Consider the following 21,424-nt stretch of genomic DNA (forward strand, 5'->3'; position numbering starts at 1 on the left):
AGAGTGGGGGGCATGCCGGGCTACGGGATTACAAATTATGGTTGAGTACAATTCTGCTGCTGCTGATGGCTCACAGTGCCTCATGGAGAGAGCTGTACATGCTAAATAATTGGGCGTACTCAAGACAAATTCAATATTTTTTGGATAGTAAAGGAATTAATGGATCTGAGAGTGGTGCAGAAAGGTGGATCTGGAGTAGAATATCAGCCATAATCCTATTGAATCATAGAATCCCTACAGTGCAGAAAGAGGCTATTCGGCCCATCGAGCCTGCACCAACAACAATCCCACCCAGGCCCTATCCCTGTAATCCCACGTATTTGCCCTGCTAATCCCCCTGACACTAAGGAGGCAATTCAGCATGGCCAATCCACCTAACCTACACATCTTTAGAGTGTGGGAAGAAACCCACGCAGACACTGGAAGAACGTGCAGACTCCACACGGTCACCTTAGGCCGGAACTGGCACTGTGAGGCAGCAGTGCTAACCACTGTGCCACCGTGCAACCCCTAACTGAGTGGTGTGGGCTTGAAGGGCCAAATGGCCTATTCCTTTCTCCTATTTCCTGTGTTCTTCCTTTGCTGTCTCTGGTGGTGAATTCCTGTTGCTCGGAATCCCATTTCCACCCACTGGCAGCTGAGTAAGAGACTGAACTCCAGCAGGGTAGCTGTTGAAACCTGTCAGGTTTCCGCTCCTGTGGACATTTCTCTTTGCCTTGGCTGCTGTCTGCCGGACACTCGCAGGGAAATCAAATCTTGGTTTAAGAAGTTGTAATCAGAGGAAACTGTGGACCACCCTTACCAGTGTAATAAGGAGTTGATTTCAATTCCTAACTCAATATTACAGTGAATGCCTTGGCCACCAGAGTAAACAAAGCATGCTGTTTTTTTCTTAAAATAAATGTCTGGTACTCCAATGGGTTGTTTCCTTAAAACCTTCAGCTGAACTGTTAGAATGTTGCTGTAGCACACATGGCGTCATGGTGGCACAGTGGTTAGCACTGCTGCCTCACAGTGCCAGAGACCCGGGTTCGATTCCCGGCTTGGGCCACTGTGTGGAGTCTGCCCGTGTCTGCTTGAGTTTCCTCCGGGTGCTCCAGTTTCCTCCCATAGTCTGAAAGACGTGCTGGTTAGGCGCATTGGCCATGCTAAATTCTCCCTCAGTGTACCTGAACAGGCGCCGGAGTGTGGCGACTAGGGGATTTTCACAGTAACTTCATTGCAGTGTAAATGTAAGCCTACTTGTGATTAATAAATAAACTTTTTTTACTTGCTGTATATGGTTATACAGTATATAGCCCTACTATATGGTTTGCATAGTAAGCCGTGTTCTTCTCATTAATGGAGCTGTGAAAGCTGTATTGCTGTCCTCCTCGTCAGAGATGGGAGAGAATCCCAGTCTCTAACCTGCTCTCTAATTCCTGTAGGGGGTCAGACTCTGAGTATACGTGAGGAGAATTCCTTCAAGGTGACTTCTATGAACTTTGGTCATTGAGAGGGGCCTGGAGGAAAGAAAAGGGACAAACATTAAAGTGGATCTGAAAGACCAGATAGAAGCTGATAATAATGTGCATTTATATTGCACTATTTATGTAGTACCTTTAACATAGCAAACAAGCTCTTGTTTGGCACAGCCATATATGGAACAGACCAAGTCATCCTAGCCAAAGAGGTGGGAATGAAAAGTTTAGAGGAAAGATTTATAGGAATAGGCACGGTTGAACAATAAAGATGGGGGATGTTGGAATAGAAACTACAAATATAGGGGCAGTATTTTATGGCTGAGCACCTCCTGGGTCATGACATTGTCTTACCCACTGAACCAGCAACCCAATGAAGGAATTATCTTCTATTTCCCTTTCAATTCCAAGGACTCTCAAATTGTATCCTATTTCTCTACTGTTAGGGCATGAGGGCATTTGACTTTGTATCATAGTTTTATTTGTCTCCCTGTAAATATAGTCTGGAGGATTTGGAATAAATGAAAAAAAAGCTTTGCGTTTAATATTGCATTTGATCATCTTTCCCAAAAATGTCTCCGAATGCTTCACATGTGTTTAAAAAAACTTTTGAGTCACTTGTATTATTTCCTTCTTCCAAATTTTGCAATGTCGAGCTCCGAGTATGGTCTGTGCTCAGTTTTGTGAAGATAATTGAACTTGGCCAATGGCCCCATTCAAACAGTACTCACATGATCTGCCTTGTGTGAATCCCTCCCTGCGTTGCCCAAGGACTAGCTGAAGATGTTTTTTTCAAACAAATTCTGCAGGTTCCAGCTTGCAGTGTGTCAGCATTAGTTTTTTTTAGCAGGCTTTTTTCTGAACAACTCTAAGGAGTCACACCCATTGCAGTCCCTGGAAAAGTCCCATCAAGGATTGGAGTGTAGGAAGTGGGCAGTGATTTTTTAAAATAATTCTTCATTCGCAATCCCACCTTGGAGCTTTAACGGACGTTTTGTGACTGGGCAGGCTGACTGGGAACTTTCGCAGTTCAAGGAACCGTCATTAGCTGCCAGAAGGTTTGTTTAGTTCACAGTTACAATGCTTTAAAATTAACTTATGTGAAATGTTTTGAGGTGTTATAAGTTGCAGTGTGAGTGAAAGTGTTTCTTTTCTGCAGTGGAGGGAAAATGGGATTAAAAATGGGACTTGAGATTGTGCTTGGCAAATGTCCAGTGCATGATACTGTAGAGTTTTGGGTGGATAACTTGGAAAGGAAATCTTTGAGGCATGGATAATGGAGTAAAACTATTTTCAATGGAAACTAGGCAGTCACATAATCCAGCTGTTTTCTCAACATGAGGGGTAACTTTATCCTCTTATACTCGGCAGGGGCCTGACAGGTGTTTGGCTTGGCCACCCATTTGCACCCTGGCTCAACCCTCCAGCCATAATGTGCTGCGGGTGGGCTAGACAAGGGCCAAGTGGGACTTCCACCCCCAGGGGGCTGTTGGGCAATCGGTTTGGTTGGCTGCTCCTTCAGGCCCAGCAGCGCCAAGAGTGCTGTAGTGTACACTGCTGGAACTGCAAGGTGGGAAGCCAGGAAAAGGAGCAAATGGATCCCCGGAAATCGATAAGTCCGAGGTCTTGGTTAGGGAGGGTTTGGGAAGGTTAAGGAGGGAGTGGTGGGTTTAAGGCTGCAAGTGGGTAGGAAGAAAGGGGGGAGGGGTTTTATCTTCAAGGGGGCCATCCCCCAATCCGTAAAGGGAAGCCTCTGAAGATCTGGAAGATGGTGCAGAGGAGATTCACCAGGATGTTACCTGGGATGAGCTGGGCACCGTTTTTCCCCTCCCACCCCACAAACCTGCAATGTCGTGCGGGAGCCTGTAAGATGCAACCTCTGGTATCTGTATGTATGTACAAACATCGATTGTTCAAAAGACGGTGATAAATTCAGACGCGAATGCATCGCGGATACACACAGCAGCCCCATCGCTGCTAATCCAGTTCTGTTCCACTTTGCTAACTTTTTTATTCATTCATGGGACATGGGCATCACTGGCTGGCCAGCATTTATTGCCCTTGGAGGGCAGTTGAGAATCAACCACATTGCTGTGGCTCTGGAGTCAGGTAAGGACGGCAGATTTCCTTCCCTAAAGGAAATGAGTGAACCAGATGGGTTTTTCCGACAATTGGCAATGGTTTCATGGTCATCAGTAGATTCTTAATTCCAGATATTTTTATTGAATTCAAATTTCACCACCTTATGTGGTGGGATTTGAACCCAGGTCCCCAGAACATTAGCTAAATTTCTGGATTAATAGTCTAGCGATAATACCAGAAGGCCATCACCTACCCTAACTTTCTAGCTTAGCATGGTTTTGAGAAGTTTTGTTACTGGCCAAATGATACAAAGCAGGCTGTATGTTTCTAATAGTTTTGGCAACAGAATTGCAATGCCAGCATTGTTAGGAATCTAACTGATCTGAAAGCAGAGCAGTAGCGTATGAATATTGGAGTCTATCACTATTAGAACAATCCTGTGCTTTGTACAGTGGTCATTATATTGAACACACTGTGATTTCACTTAAAGACAAGGAGAAATCAGTGTTAATTTTGTGAATGTTTGCCACTTCTCAGCACATGTACATACCCGGGTTTAAACCGAGCAGAACGAATGAACTGAGTATGGTCTCCAGGATGACAATTCTGGTTTCATTCTTTGAATTCTGGACCCCCCTCATTCTGCCACACCCCTGTCGTTTCTTGAAGGCATTCACTCTTGTTAGAGAACATACAATCTTGTGGGCAGAGGTCTTGTGGTTCTTTGGCTAAGAGTTGACCTGGAAAGACAACACAGCCAAGCCTGATCCTGTCTTCCTTTGGCATTTACTCATGCACATTCCACTGGAGTCACTGGATGTGATTGAATGAGAATCCAAAGTTATTTATTTTTGCCCAGACGCTCTGACTTAGAAATGCTTTGACTAACTGTAGAGCCTGCTTGAGTCACACAACCCAAGATCATGTTAGTTCCACTCAACTTACTGAAAGTCCACTTGGGTAATGTGGGAAATGAAACTGTCTAATGGGGGAACTAGCAGATAGGCACCAAGAATACAAAAGTGTGAACCTTGTTAAACTGGCCAAAGAGTCTGAGACAGGATTGCTGTCAGAATCCCGTGTCCTCTTTTTAAGGTCATAGAGATGGTTCTATGTGTTGTAGCTGTTGATGCTCCACAATTCCCCTTCTGCACAAACATAACTAATACAAATGCCGGAGTGGCACGGTGGTTAGCACTGCTGCCTCTCAGCGTCAGGGACCCGGGTTCCATTCCCGGTCTCGGATCACTGTCTGTGTGGAATCTGCACGTTCTCCCCGTGTCTGCGTGGATTTTCTCCGGGTGCTCCGGTTTCCTCCCACAGTCCAAAGATGTGTGGGTTAGGTGGATTGGCTAGGCTAAATTGTCCCTTAGTGTCAGGGGGATTAGCTAGGGTAAATGCATAGGGTTATGGGGATAGGACCTGTGTGGGATTGTGGTTGGGGCGGATGGCCTCATTCTGCACTGTAGGATTCTATGATTCTAAATATCAAGCACTTCAAAGGGTTATAACAATTTCCTTTGTAATCATCTGCACTTCTGTCTGATAAAGCAAGGGTTAAATTTTGAGTTAGCCTCCCAGCATTCTTAAGGAATGGATTGAAGTGGTCATTTGGAAATAGGATAAACCTGACCTTTTCTGCCAAGACTGCACATGAGAAACTAGAAACCATTGCTCGTGGTTTTCTAGCTCAAATCCTAAAATTGCCCCCATTATCTGAACTTAGACTGGTCAGATTATTTATTACTGGATATTTTGTTGACTCAGTTGAGAATAAGATTGATTTTATGGTTGGCCTATTGATCAAGTGTTCTGATTACTGTGATTTTGACCCATATTATGGTGACCGTATTGTATTGAGGTTGTACTGTGGTAAGCGCCTATGAATTATTCAACTGTATTTCCTCAAATGGATCAGAGAGTTAGCGGTGTCCTCAACAATCAGCTCATAACTAAACAGAATTGATGTGAAATCTGATCAGAATGCAGTAAATAGTATTACTGATCACTTAAAAAAAAAACATAATTGATCTCCTCCTCGGCACATTAGAGATATCTTTTAGGATCTTTCGTTTTGGTATGAATCCTGAGGTCTTGCCACCATTGATTTCTGGCAGTGATCCCAACACAGTTTGTGAAGTCGGGGAGAAATAATCTTCTTGATGTGACTGCCTGCACCAGCATGCATCTGTTGTGGCCATCAGCTCCAGGCGACTTGGTCAAGGGGATTGAGGGCTTGGGTGTTGATTCATTCCCCTCAAAGAAAAATTACAACATTTTGTCGGTTAGTTTTTTATAAGGAGGTTGAAGAATTAATGAACAATGGCCAAATGTTCAATGGTTTCGGCAACTCGAGTCCTGAACCTGCAAGTGGCCCCGACCTGCTCTTGGGCATCCTGCAATGAATGCCTTGTACATATTTTTGTTTGTTCATGGGATGTAGGCACCGCTGGCTGGGCCAGCATTTATTGCCCGAGCCTGAGGGCACTTAAGAGTCAATCACATTGTTGTAGGCCTGGGGTCATATGTAGGCCAGACTAGGTAAGGACAGCAGATTTCCTTCCCTAAAGGGCATTAGTGAACCAGATGGGTTTTTATGGCAATTGACAATGGTTTTTGTGGTCGTCATTAGACTCCTAATTCCAGATTTTTATTGAATTCAATTTTCACCATCTGCTATGATGGGATTTGAACCTGGGACCCCAGAGCATTACCCTACGTCTCTGGATTACTAGTCCAGCGACAACATCACTACACCACTGCCTCCCCTAACCACTTGATCAGGTTAAGGTTGTGAGTGTGTTCTAGCTTGAGGTGGGGGTGGGCCATGGCGCCGGCCATGTTTGTGTTGGGTGCACTCCCTGTCCCTCAAGACTTTGAGAACTGGGACTTGTTCCAATTTACACCCTTTAGTCAGAGCTACACTGGGATTGTGCCAGAAAGGCTGAGATATTCAGTGCCTTAATAATAGATGTGAGTGATGAGCTGAAAAATAAACCACTTGAGGATTACCATAAGGAGATTTCTGAGCGTGCTAGCTTTGTTATTTAGGACAAGTTTTGAACAGCAGCTCATATATTTTATATGACAAAGTTTAAAGTTTATTTATTATTGTCACAAGTAGGCTTACATTGACACTGCAATGAAGTTACTGTGAAAATCCCCTAATCGCCACACTCCGGCGCCTGTTCGGGTACACTGAGGGAGAATTTAGCATGGCCAATGCACCTAACCAGCACGTCTTTCAGACTGTGGGAGGAAACCGGAACACCTGGAAGAAACCCACGCAGACATGGGGAGAACGTGCAGACTCCGCGTAGTGACCCAATGTCGGAATTGAACCTAGGTCCCTGGCACTGTGAGGCAGCAGTGCTAACTACTGTGCCACCGTGCCACCATACATTTCACTGCATTTTATGAGGGTCCATTTTGTTGAATCATCATCTTGTTCACACCACAGAATTGCAGTGCAGCACTGTGAGGCAAACAGAGCACTAAACTGCTTCTCTGGTTTTAAAAAGATGAGGTGGAGATGCTGGCGTTGGACTGGGGTAAACACAGTAAGAAATTTAACAACACCAGGTTAAAGTCCAACAGGTTTATTTGGTAGCAAAAGCCACAAGCTTTCGGAGCCTTAAGCTCCTTCAGGTGAGTGGGAATTCTGTTCACAAACAGGGCATATAAAGACACAAACTCAATTTACAGAATAATGGTTGGAATGCGAATACTTACAGCTAATCATGTCTTAAAAGTACAAACAATGTGAGTGGAGAGAGCATTAAGACAGGTTAAAGAGATGTGTATTGTCTCCAGACAGGACAGCCAGTGAGACTCTGCCAGTCCAGGCAAGCTGTGGGGATTACAGATAGTGTGACATGAACCCAATATCCCGGTTGAGGCCGTCTTCATGTGTGTGGAACTTGGCTATCAGTTTCCGCTCGGCGACTCTGCGCCGTCGTGTGTCGTGAAGGCTGCCTTGGAGAACGCTTACCCGAATATCAGAGGCCGAATGCCCGTGACCGCTGAAGTGCTCTCCAACAGGAAGAGAACAGTCTTGCCTGGTGATTGTCAAGCGGTGTTCATTCATCCATTGTCGCAGCGTCTGCACGGTTTCCCCAACGTACCATGCCTTGGGACATCCTTTCCTGCAGGCGGCCTTCACGACACATGATGGCGCAGAGTTGCTGAGCAGAAACTGATAGCCAAGTTCTGCACACATGAGGACGGCCTCAACCGGGATATTGGGTTCATGTCACACTATCTGTAATCCCCACAGCTTGCCTGAACTGGCAGAGTCTCACTGGCTGTCCTGTCTGGAGACAATACACATCTCTTTAACCTGTCTTAATGCTCTCTCCACTCACATTGTTTGTACCTTAAAGACTTGATTAGCTGTAAGTATTCGCATTCCAACCATTATTCTATAAATTGAGTCTGTGTCTTTATATGCCCTGTTTTGTGAACAGAATTCCCACTCACTTGAGGAAGGAGCTTAAGGCTCCAAAAGCTTGTGGCTTTTGCTACCAAATAAACCTGTTGGACTTTAACCTGGTGTTGTTAAACTTCTTACTGTGTTTAAAAAGATGACCAGCTGGAACTCCCTTTTTTAGATAATAAAGGAACTGCTGCAGGTTCAATAAAATTAGCATTCGTTTTCTGTCGGTGAGTTTGAGATTAATTCAAATGACCTTGGGTTATCTGAATAACAAATGATTCTTCTGTGTGGTGTAGTGATTTTGAACAAGATGAATGAATGGTGGCTGAAAGGAAATGATGTGCTATTCTAATCTTTGTATTGCGACATAACTAATACAAGCAAATATCGAGCACTTCAAAGGGTTATAACAATTTCCTATGTAATCATCTGCACTTCTGTCTGATAAAACAAGAGTTGAGTTTTATGAGTTAGCTTCCCAGCATTCTTAAGGAGTTGATTTAAGTGGTCAATTGGAAAGAAGCCAATTATCTATAGCAGCCCTAAATAATTTGGATAATAATGTATCCAGAATAGAGTCAGCGGTATATAGTACAGAAGGGGCCCTTCAGGCCATCATAAGACCATAAGACCATAAGACCTAGGAGCGGAAGTAAGGCCATTCGGCCCATCGAGTCCACTCCACCATTCAATCATGGTTGATTTCAACTCCATTTACCCGCTCTCTCCCCATAGCCCTTAATTCCTCGAGAAATCAAGAATTTATCAATTTCTGTCTTGAAGACGCTCAACGTCTCGGCCTCCACAGCCCTCTGTGGCAATGAATTCCACAGACCCACCACTCTCTGGCTGAAGAAATTTCTCCTCATCTCTGTTCTAAAGTGACTCCCTTTTATTCTAAGGCTGTGCCCCCGCGTCCTAGTCTCCCCTGTTAATGGAAACAACTTCCCTACGTCCATCCTATCTAAGCCGTTCATTACCTTGTAAGTTTCTATCAGATCTCCCCTCAACCTCCTAAACTCCAATGAATATAATCCCACGATCCTCAGACGTTCATCGTATGTCAGGCCTACCATTCCTGGGATCATCCGTGTGAATCTCCGCTGGACCCGCTCCAGTGCCAGTATGTCCTTCCTGAGGTGTGGGGCCCAAAATTGCTCACAGTACTCCAAATGGGGCCTAACCAGTGCTTTATAAAGCCTCAGAAGTACATCCCTGCTTTTGTATTCCAAGCCTCTTGAGATAAATGACAACATTACATTTGCTTTCTTAATTACGGACTCAACCTGCAAGTTTACCTTTCGAGAATCCTGGACTAGGACTCCCAAGTCCCTTTGCACTTTAGCATTATGAATTTTGTCACCGTTTAGAAAATAGTCCATGCCTCTATTCTTTTTTCCAAAGTGTACGACCTCGCACTTGCCCACGTTGAATTTCATCAGCCACTTCTTGGACCACTCTCCTAAACTGTCTAAATCTTTCTGCAGCCTCCCCACCTCCTCAATACTACCTGCCCCTCCACCTATCTTTGTATCATCGGCAAACTTGGCCAGAATGCTCCCAGTCCCGTCATCTAGATCGTTAATATATAAAGAGAACAGCTGTGGCCCCAACACTGAACCCTGCGGGACACCACTTGTCACCGGTTGCCATTCTGAGAAAGAACCTTTTATCCCAATGTTGGGTGGCTTGTCAAAAGACAAGCCACCCAACAATTTAAATCCCATTTTCCAGCACTTGGCCCATAACCTTGTATGCCTTGGCATCATGAGTCCACATCCAAATACTACTTGAATGTTAATACCAATATCCGCTGCAACAGAGGCACTGCAACATGCACCAGGTGACACCAGCACCTTAGGCAGCATGAGAATCCACCCAAAGAGAGTATTTCTGCAGTCACCCACCACCTGACCATGGCAGTGAATTTCATTGGCATTTGGCATTGCTATTTGACTGATAATTACAAATCTTATCAACCTACCCAGTGACCTTCCCTGCAATAACGGGTCCATCGCCAGAAATTTAAAACAACCGTCATGACGTTTTGAAGGACTGAGATGTACAATGAAGTATGTAAAGTGGCAGTCAGGGATTTGAAGTCTGCCGTGTGCAGGAAGGGAATTATGGAGCGTCAGCATCCACAACACATGGAGCCATCTCCATTCAGGTGCTGCAAACCAAATTTCCACTGCTTGCTGTTTCTTTTGTACTTCCACTATTCAAATCTCATTATCTTTGAAGATTTATTAGCTTTTGTTGCAAACCGTTTTAATTTGCATTTGCAGTCACTTGGCCACTTAATGTCCATTGAGTCACAGGACATGGGGTTGAACAGGATAACAGCAGAATTGTGAGAGTGGGAGCTGTTTTGTTTTGTGAATTGCCATCACCACATAAAAGGTTCAAAATGGTCTGTGAGCGTAGAATTTGTTTGTTTGTGTGTATATATCCCCTTTTAATTTGAGTGGTTCAATTTAAAAATAACCTAGCAGACAGGTTTTAGTCATAAATAAGGTAAAGATTAATTTGTTACAAAACTGCTGAAAGTTATTATGGTAAAAGTGATAAACATTGTTAACTAAAATTTAGTTATAAAGATTATAACGCGGCACAACGGCGCAGTGGTGAGCGCTGCTGCTTCACAGCTCCAGGGACTTGAATTCGATTCCCGGCTTGGGTCACTGTCTGTGTGGAGTTTGCACATTCTCCCCGTGTCTGCGTGGGTTTCCTCCAGGTGTTGCAGTTTCCTCCCACATTCCAAAGATGTGCGGGTTAGGTGGATTGGCCATGCTAAATTGCCCCTTAGAGTCCCAGCATGCATAGGTTAGAGGGATTAGTGGGGTAAATATGTGGGATTACCTGAGATGGGGCCTGGGTGGGATTGTGGTCAGTGCAGGCTCGATGGGCTGAAAGGCCTCCTTCTGCACTGTAGGGTTTCTATAATTCTAAAGGAAAAGAAGGTACTTAAAAATGAGATTTCAAATCATTCTCTGTGAAATATCTTTGTGGGCTTGTTGTTTGAATTTCTTCTTTCGGAAGTGAACTGGAGGTTTTATTTAGCAGCTGTGGTGTCTTCTGCAGTTGATGGTTTGGAGGTTTTCCTTTGCAGGTGAAGTCAGCAGGTTATTGGGAGAGTGCGAAGGTTTCCTATTCCTTGTTCTGTGGTTATTGCACTTGTAGATTACCTGGATTCTTTTGGCAGAACAGCAGTTAATTTTTTAACACCATCTTCTTTGTCCTCATGTCCAAGAGCTCACTCTGATATTGTTTCTCAGAGTTCCTTGTGCAACTTTTGCAGTTCCAAAACTTAAAATAGCTGCTATCCCAAACAGTCGAATCAAACTTCCATATCCGGGTTAATTCCAATCTGGGATCCATCCACTGAAAACCTCGGACCTTGCCTGCAGCTGGTATTCTCCAGTGCTGCTGCGGTGGATGAAGTTTTAGCTGGGCACCAAATTCTCAATTTTTTCTGGCAGCGGGGTGGGTATGGATGGGATTGGAGAATCCCACCTGTTGTTTTTTTTTTAGCCGAGGCAATTAACTTTTCAAATGTCTCAGCCATTAACTTGGTTGGTTCCCATTCTCCCAGGTTTGGAGAGATAAGAGAGTTACTCACATCTCCGGTGAAGCCACAATAACTTTCTGTTTACCCTTGTATGGAAATGAAAAATTAATGTCAAATATGTTTACATGCAATCCACCTGAAATCTCCTACATTGCAGTTCATAGAATCCCCACAGTGCAGAAGGAGGTCATTCGGCCCATCGAGCGTGCACTGACTCTCCAACAAAAAGCTCACGCATTTACCCTGCTAGACCCCCTGACACTAAGGGACAACTTAGCATGGCCAATCACATTTTTGGATTGCGGGAGGAAACCGGAGCACCCGGAGGAAAACCACGCAGACACAGGGAGAACGTGCAAACTCAGCACAGACAGTGACCCAAGGCCGGAATTGAACCTGAGTCCCTGGTGCTGTGAGACCTGAGCTGTGAGACAGCAGTGCTAATCACCCTGCCACCGTGCCTCTTGGTGGCCATCTTTAAAGCTTCTTATGTCCCATTTAATAGGAAGATTCGTATTTTTTTACAAAAATCTAATATAACTACACATTTGTGACAAAATGCAGAGAAAGGAATTGCCACACAATTTTCCATAAGATGACTTTTTTTAAAAGGAATGTGATACAGACCTAACTGAAAATTCAGTAAATCTCTCCATGAACAATGGAACCCCGGGCACCTGGTTTAATTAGCAGGCGGTGCATTTGACATCACAACTAACCTTGCTGTCTATTGGTTAGTTTGGGTTTCTCTTCCTGTGTGTAGATGTTCGGTGAAGACTATCAGGAGGACAGATCAAGGTGTCTTCCATGGTCTAATTGTACACAGCCACTCGCAGACACAAACTCATAATGACCCCTTAATGAGGTGCACCTTAGGATCAATGCCCCCAGCGAGGGGAGAGGTAATTGGTGGATGGAAACCACTGTGCTTCTTGTCAGCCATTTTTAAAGCTGCTTAAATCCATTTAATAGGAAGATTAGCTTTTTTTTACAAAATTCTAATATAACAACACGTTTGTGACAAAATGCAAAGAAAGGAAACCATAAAAAGACGGGATGAGTGGAGAAAGTGGTTAGGCTCTAACGAACTCGTGAGCAATTTGAGCTCTTGAATGATAAATATATCTTTTAAAATTTTAATTCATAATGAAAAAGGGACCTTTCCTATTGGGTGACCCAGTCAGAAAAGGCCCCGCGATGCATGACAACAGCTGTATCATTGGGTGGCTCATATTATGTTGAATGGGGTCAGTATCATTCCTGATCCCTGCAACTTTAGAAGATGGCTATCCAGATTAACTGAGTACGTGAAACAGTGATATCCACGCCACGCTGTGGGGTAGAAGGCTCAGCATCCCTTTGTCTTTGCAGCCGCTGCAATTTAATGTCACCCTTTAATCCTCCGACACAGAATTAGGAGTTGGATTTGCTGCCAGCAGAGTTTAAATTCTTATTAAAAAGGATTTTGTTTCACGTTTGTCGTTGAGCAGCCAGTGCAAAACTTGGCCCAGATTGATCCCAGGGACAGAAATTTCTCAGTGGCTGCATTGACATGGAAGGAGAGCTTCTCTGCTTGTGACAACCTCTCCCATGCATTCTGCGTAACCTCAATTACAATCGAACACCGTGCCAAGCTTTTCCAGCTTCACTTAATCCTTTGAGGTTTGTAGTCACTTTGTTTATACTTATTTGAAGCATCTATTTTCTTATTACTAGGTTCACCAGGGAATTTCAGAAATACTGTCACTTTGTACATTCCCATTTGTTTATTTATAGTTCTTCCTGCTCTCCCTGAATTTGGAAAATATGTCTTGTATTCTTTTAACTCTCTCAGCGCCGTGCACAATTCCCTCGCCAATGGATTTGGCCATATTTGCCAATCCTGCTCTTGAGGTGTCCTTGGGTAACTCTTCCTCCGTGAGGAAGCTGCTTGTCCTCAGTCTGTTCCTCACATTAATGCTTCCCAAGGTACATTGGCAGATCTGAGGCAGTTTCGAGGAAATCCCGGCAGTACCGTTTCTACAAGAGACTAGCCCAGGCAAGTAAACTCTGATAAGAGTTGGAAGAAGTGGTGTGTGGCACAGTGGTTAGCACTGCTGCCTCACAGCACCAGGGATCTGGGTTCAATTCCGGCCTCGGATCACTGTCTGTGTGGAGTTTGCACATTCTCCCCGTGTCTGCATGGGTTTCCTCCTACAGTCCAAAGATGTGCAGGATTGGTTAATTGGCTATGCTAATTGGACCCTTAGTGACAGAGGGATTAGCAGGGCAAATGGTGTGGATGCGGGATAGGGCCTGGGTGGGATTGTGGTTGGTGCAGACTTGATGGGCCGAATAGACTCCATCTGCACTGTAGGGATTCTATGATTCTATGATAACATTAGGTACCAGAATCTTGTGTGTTTCTGTATTCATAGCAATGTGGCAGCACAGTGGCACAGTTGTTAGCACTGCTGCCTCACAGCGCCAGGGACCCGAGTTTGATTCCCAGCTTGGATCACTGCTTGTGCGGAGTTTGCACCTTCTCTCCGTATCTGCATGGGTTTCATCTGGGCGTTCCAGTTTCTTCCCACAGTCCGAAAGACATGCTTGTTAGGTGTATTGGCCATGCTAAATTCTTCCTCAGTGTGCCTGAACAGGCGCCGGAGTGTGGCGCCTGGGGGATTTTCACAGTAACTTCATTGCGATGTAAGCCTACATAATGAATAAACCTTAAATTACACAATATTTTCCAGGTAATACACTTTGGATTCGGCATCCCTGCTGAATCTCAGCTCATTTACCCTCAGCATGCTCTTTCAAAATATCTCACACTGTTTAGCATAACATGACGCCCGTTTCATCATTAAACCTTTTGGTCTCCTCATTGTAACTGAGCCTCAGCTTGACTTCCCTTCCAGCATGACTTTGAGTTTTGACTATGAAGATGATTCATGTTTTCCTGTTGGGTGAGTGTTTGTGTCAGTAATGTTATGTCTGTTTGAAGTGACATTTGGTACCAAAGAGAAGGAATACTTTACAGCTGAAACTCCTTCGTTTTGTGAAGTATAGTTTAAAGTATGTGTAGGAAATATGCATGAAAGAACAGGAAGTGAGTAATTAGAGTATGAAGTATGTGCAGTATTTACCTTGTCTTGGATTGATTAGTGTCATGTGTGTGAGTACAATACAAGAAAGCCTTTATTCCCAATATTGGATACGTCATAACAAAGGAAGCAACTCTGAAAAACCCACCTCCAATACCAATAACAATTGCTAGAATCTGTTTCACCGATATTTGGCAATCACATACAGAGTCATAGCAACCTTCTGACAATCACCATGAATCTGACGCTTCTCAGAATTTATTTTAAAGTTTATTAATGTTACAAGTAGGCTTACAGTAACACTGCAATGAAGTTACTGTGAAAATCCCCTAGTCGCCACACTCCAGCGCCTGTTCGGGTATACTGAGGGCGAATTTAGCAATGCACCCTAATCGGCACGTCTTTTGGACTGTGGGAGGAAACCGGAGCACCCAGAGGAAACCCACGCTGACACGGGGAGAACGTGCAGACTCTGCACAGTCACCCAAGGCCAGAATTGAACCCAGGTCCCTGGTGCTGTGAGGCAGCAGTGCTAACCACTGTTCCACCGCGCCACCCCTATGAATCTAAGAATCCCTCAACAGATTATAAGCAGTTTATTATCTAAAGTGAAACCAAATGTGTTTTACCAATACTTGGAAAGGTTTATATTGGATCCAGGTCCTTGGCAGGGGTGTCAACTGTTGAAAACTGTTTGAATTCGGTTTGACGTTTTGTAACAAAAGATGACTAAAAATATTCCCATTTGTGTGGTGTCTGACAACTGTTAGAAATTAAAAAAAACACCCAGCCCTGTGAGTCATCCTGTCTGGGAATGGAAGATTTCTATAAGTACCCTTCTATTATCTTGGGAGAGCAGTATGACCAATCTCCTAGACAGTTGGGTAGAATTTCATGGGTAGGTTTTCATCGTAGGCACCACCCACCTTCCCGTGGTATTGCGAGACAAAGCTTCTGTATTGGGCAGCCAATCATAGAATTCCTACAGTGCAGAAGGAGGCCATTCGGCCCATCGAGTCTGCACTGGCAACAATCCCACCCCAGGCTCTATCCCTACAAATTTACCCCGCTAATCCCTCTAACCTACACATTCCCTGACACTAAGGGGTAATTTAGCATGTCCAATCCACCTAACCAGCACATCTTTGGACTGTGGGAGGAAACCGGAGCACCTGGAAGAAACGCACGCAAAAACAGGGAGAATGTGCAAACTCCACACAGACAGTCACCCGAGGCCGGAATTGAACCTGGATCCCTGGTGCTGTGAGGCAGCAATGCTAACCACTGTGCCACCATGCCAACCAACTACAGTGGTGTCATCAACAAAATTGAAAATGGAGTTGGAGTGGAGGAGTGATCGGGCCACTGGAGAGAGAGGAGTGGCTGCTCGTACGTGGTGATGGGGAGTGTGAGATTCCTTTTCTCCTTCTCATCATAGTTATCACAAATGAATGTAGAATTTCTCGATTAAGTTATACTGTATAAGGCCATGCCGAGTTCTAAATGTGTGCTCCATGCAACACGGAAGATGACTTTCATTCCCACTTGTGGGATGAACCACCACAATTCCCTGGTTTGCCTGATTTAAAGCATAGAAATTCCAACAGTGTTGCTGTCCTCCTGACTAAGATCGATTTCCCTTTCAATCCCACTTAGTGGAGCTCACATGTAGCGCACAAGGGCATGTCCAGATGCTTCCTGCAGGCGTGAACCATTGGCATGCCTGGCAAGATTTCTAGGAGAATCTCATAACCACCCTAACGAATGGTGGGGTTAGGGGGTAGATGGACAAAATGGACACTCTTCCCCCACCCCCACCAGTGAAAGTTACCTTTCACTTTGCGTGACTTGGTTGACCTCTGCTCCAAGATGGCTCTACCCCAAATTTCCTGTCCTCTTTCGTTTCCATTTTGGACCCTCTCGAGTTTGACGTTCTCTTCTGCCTGATAAGATAAAGTTGCCATGGTCCCAGATGGCCATAAGCTGCTCTGCCGTTTGAGGGGGAGAGCTGTGTGGTGTTTTAACCTGAGGATTGGTACCTCAGACAAGGGGCAAGGTTGAGAAGGCGGGACCTTCATGAATAATCTCAGCCGGTACGGGATTTGAACCCCCGCTGTTGGCACTGCTGTCCAGCTGACTGAGCTAACTCACGCCCCCCCCCCCCCCCACCCGCCCCCCTCCCACACCCGCGGCTGATATGAAACGCTACATGATCTGCGCAGTTTGTGGTTTATATAATGTAAATCGGGCTGAGAAAGGAGATTTCACTGGTGGAAGTAACAGAAACTGAGAAAATGTGCCTTTATAGTTACAGTAACTTTACAATTGCTTAATTGGAATAGATTGTGAACAGATTTGACTGTAGACATTGAGGCTGGATGGCTGGTTCATGATGCCGAGCAAAGCCAACAGCGTGGGTTCAATTCCCGTACTGACTGAGGTTATTCACGAAGGCCTCGCCTTCTCCCTTGCCTCTCGCCTGAGGTGTGGTGATCTTCAGGTTAAATCACCACCAGTCAGCTCTCCCCCTCCAAGAGCGAGAACAGCCTTTAGTCAACTGGGATTATGGCGACATTTAGGCATTGACAGAAGGGTTGATGGAAAAGAATGTGAGTTATTTTCTTAATGATCTGACCAGTTGTAATTGTAATGTCTGATGGACTGGATTGTATCCTGCTTCCCTCTATTTCTGTTTGATAAAGAGCATGTTACCTCCATCTTCAGTTTCACCTTTCCTGAACTTGTATTTACTGAAAACCAAAACAGATTCTAAATCTTACTGAAACAGGAAATGCTGGAAAATCTCAACAGGTTTGACAGCATCAGTGGGGAGAGAATAGAGCCAACGTTTCAAGTCTGGATGACCCTTCGTCAGCTCTGATCATCTGGACTTGAAACGTTGGCTCCATTCTCTCTCCACAGATGCCTTCTGTTTTTGTTTCAGATTCCACATCCGCAGTATTTTGCCTTTATCTAAATGTTACTGGTTCCACGGTAACAGCATCTCTCCAAATTGAAAATTCCACTGACGATATTTCCTGCACGAGTAATGACGTGACCCAGAACGTTATGATGCTGCTGCTCATGTCTGCAGCTGTAGCTCATTGAGATTTATAATGGGATGACAAAGGGATAAATTTAGATGAGTCCATACTGCACAGGGTGAGATGTGTTCCTGGAAACAAATCATACTGACTGCATTCAGGCGGAATTTTCTTTGTGGGCTTCACTGTGAATGGAGTCTGGTCAAAGTTCCCCAAAGCAGTGTCAGCATTGCAGTAGTTACCCTCTGGTTTGTATCCTGATGGGGCTGGGAGGAAGATTTTGGATAACGCCCCTGTTTGTATACTTTGGACATGACAGTGTAAAAGTAGTCTGGCTATTTAGAATCATAGAATCCCTACAGTGCAGAAGGAGGCCATTCGGCCTATTGAGTCTGCACCGACGACAATCCTACCCAAGCCCTATCCCTGTAACCCCACATGTTTACCCTACTAATCCCCCTGACATCCCCCTAGCACTAAGGAGCAATTTAGCATGGCCAATCAACTTAACCCGCACATTTTTGGATTTCTTTGCAAGTGGTTTTCCAATAGCCAGTATTGCAATGTTTGTGTCAAGACATTTAGCAGAAGTCTGCAATAGCTCTTCCATTAATGTTTAGTCTAATCTGTTAACAATAAGCTCGTTTTAAATGTAAAATATATGATATTAACTCTGTGCCAGATTCAGGCGAGAGGAAATGGAGGCGTCGGTATCTCGACCTTGGCAGCATAAGGCCAGTTTCGATTTTACTCGTCTGTCTAGTCTCAGTCAGTCTCTCGCCCAAAGCTACATGGCGAATGGTGGCTGGCTGGAGGGAAATGTTGGGTAGCTCGAGGAACAGCCCTTGGCCAGTCAGCAAAATCATTGGAGGAGAGTTCAAAGGCCTTGCAGTTGAAGGAGGGCAGGGTGGATGGAGTGTAACCTCTGGACAGTGAGGCCTCAGCTAAACCTCCCCGTGTGACCCGGAATAACACCCTTCCTCCCCGATACTCTCCGAGAGCAGCAGCAAAAACACTCGCAAATTTTACAGGGAACCTGCGACAGGGGTCACAGGGATAGGGGTCAGGGTAGACCATTTAGGACGGAGGTGAGGAGACATTTCTTCAGCCAAAGAGTGTTGAGCCTGTGGAATTCATTACCACAGGAAGCAGTTGATGCCAAAACATTGAATGTATTCAAGAGGCGGCTGGATATAGCACTTGGGGTGAATGGGATCGAAGGTTATGAGGAGAAAGCAGGATTAGGCTATTGAGTTGGATGATCAGCCATGATCGTGATGAATGGGGGAGCAGGCTCGAAGGGCCAAACGGCCTCCTCCTGCTCCTATCTTCTATATTTCTATGTTTCCATGCCAATTTCAAGCTGGTTCCTTCCCTAAAGAATAAGTTAATATAGAAATCGTGAGGTCTAAGACCCTAGGTTCCATTGATGATTTTTAACTGCCCTCTGCTCCCCTCCCTGATTTGTACCTTTTACATTTGCTAAATGCAATTTATAACAAAAGAGATTAAAGAATCTCTTGTCATTCACTATAAAATAGGACACATTATTATGTGTCACAGGCATTTTGAAAATGCTGAAACAAAGGAAAAACCTGCTGGGTAAATTCAGTGTGTCAACAAACAGTCACTTAATAACGTGATCATCAACATAGTTAAACCTTTAGTTTATGGTATACATTTAAATAGTCCTGTATCTCAAATATCTGAAAGCACTCGTTATGCAAACAGTGTGATTTGTTATGTGGGCAAATGCAGCAGCTCTTTTCCAGAAACTGCAGAAACATGAATGGGATTAATGACCAGTTAATTTAGTTTTATTTATTATTGTTACAAGTAGGCTTACATTAACACTGCAATGAAGCCACTGTGAAAATCCCCTAGTCGTCACGCTCCGGCGCCTGTTCGGGTACACTGAGGGAGAATTTAGCATGGGCAATGCACCTAACCAGCGCATCTTTCATACTGTGGGAGGAAACCGGAGCACCCGAGGAAACCCACGCAGACACGAGGAGAACGTGCAAACTCCACACAGACAGTGACCCAAGTCGGGAATCGAATCCAGGTCCCTGGCGCTGTGAGGCAGCAATGCTAACCACTGTGCCACCGTGCCGCCCACCTGACTCCTCCTCTGTTTCAGCACATCAGCTGCTGAAACTCTTATCATGTCCTTTTTACCTCTGGTCTCGACTATTCCAGTGCAGCCCTGGCTGGTATCCTACATTTTACCCTCCCTAAGCTCCAGGTCATTCAAAACCCCCCTGCCAATGCCTTAACTCACAGCAGATCTTGTTCCCCTATCCTTGGGCTCGCTCCTGGTCAAATAACATGTTGATTTCAAAATTCTTATCTTTGTTTTCAAACCCTTTTTGTGATCACCTCTAGCTCCACACCCCATTGAGATATCTTTGCTTCCCTAATTCTGGCCCTTTGAGCATCCCTAATTGTAACTGCTCCACCTTTGCCACCCATTCTTTCACCTGTTTGGATTAGTGATGGGCAACCTAGGCTAGTGGTTGGGTCGCGTCAGTGGCCCTCCTCCATCTCAGCGGGCCTCAAGATTGAAATTGGGCTTGTTGACACTTGAATAAGATTGAATACATTCAATTCACACTGAATGTTTCATAAGTTATAGAAAATGCTTAATCATTCATATATTAATAGAACTTTCTTCAACTTCAAATGGTAAAAACAAAAGGAGCGTTTACATTTTGATTGGACACAGGAGTGCACGGCTCTCACAGTCAGTGTTGTGAGCAATCAGCGTGTACCTCCATTCACATACCCTTTCTCTACATGTGTTTCACTTCAGCCATACTGGTAGGAAAAAAAGTTACCAGGATGGAAACCAGCAGAATGTGGCAACTCTGCGGCAGGTGACAGTCAACAAAGAATCTCGTGGACTGCACTCAGAACCCAGATGAGCCACACATGGCTCCTGGTCTGCAGGTTTCCCACCATTGGATAGTGCTGTGACACAGTTAGGTTAGGTAGGTGCGCTGCTGCCTCACAGCGCCAGGGGCCCGGGTTTGATTCCAGCCTCAGGTCACTGCCTGTGTGGAGTTTATGCCGTGTTTGTGAACAGAATTCCCACTCACCTGACGAAGGGGCAGCACTCCGAAAGCGAGTGGCTTTTGCTACCAAATAAACCTGTTGGATTTTAACCTGGTGTTGTGAGACTTCTTACTGTGTGGAGTTTACACATTCTCTCCGTGTCTGTGTGGGTTTCCTCTGGGTGCTCTGGTTTCCTCCCACAGTCCAAAGATGTGCGGGTTAGGTGGATTGGCCATGCTAAATTGCCCCTCAATGTCAGGGGGACTAGCTAGGGTAAATGCATGAGGTTATGGGGATAGGGCCTGGATGGGATTGTGGTTGGTGCAGACTTGATGGGCTGAATGGCCTCCTGCACTGTAGGATTCTATGATTCACTAGTTTAGACCCTAAGCTCTGGAATTCCCTCTCTGGCCTTCTCCATTTCTCAACCTCGTTTTCCTCCTTTGACACTCTCTTTATACACACGACCACTTGGACCAAGCATTCGCTCATCAACAGGCCCAATGGGCAGCATTTTCCGTGCGAGCCGCATAGTCGTGTGTTTCGTGGACGCGGGCCACCATTGGCCGATGGCAGGATCTCTGGTCCAGCTGTTGTCAACGGGGTTAACTGTAAAATGGAAGCACACAGTGGGGGTGCCATCAGCAGGGCCAGAAGATCCCACCGGCGTGAATGGCCAGAAAGGTCTGGCC

General features: G+C 45.0%; 1 protein-coding gene across 11 annotated transcripts in view; it reads left to right on the forward strand.

The window, feature by feature from the left end:
• Window positions 1–21,424, forward strand: part of LOC144510532 (inactive rhomboid protein 1-like) — a 369,670-nt gene that overhangs the window by 91,270 nt on the left and 256,976 nt on the right. Inside the window, exon 1 of one of the 11 annotated variants that reach the window (XM_078240040.1) lies at window positions 2,240–2,518. The exons of the other annotated variants lie outside the window; for them this stretch is intronic. The gene's annotated coding sequence lies outside the window, so the exon portion shown is untranslated. Of the gene's footprint in view, window positions 1–2,239; window positions 2,519–21,424 lie in introns of those variants that run through there. 11 annotated transcript variants of the gene reach the window in all.

This window comes from Mustelus asterias, chromosome 23 (genome assembly GCF_964213995.1).
Source record: "Mustelus asterias chromosome 23, sMusAst1.hap1.1, whole genome shotgun sequence".
NCBI classification, from domain to species: domain Eukaryota; kingdom Metazoa; phylum Chordata; class Chondrichthyes; order Carcharhiniformes; family Triakidae; genus Mustelus; species Mustelus asterias.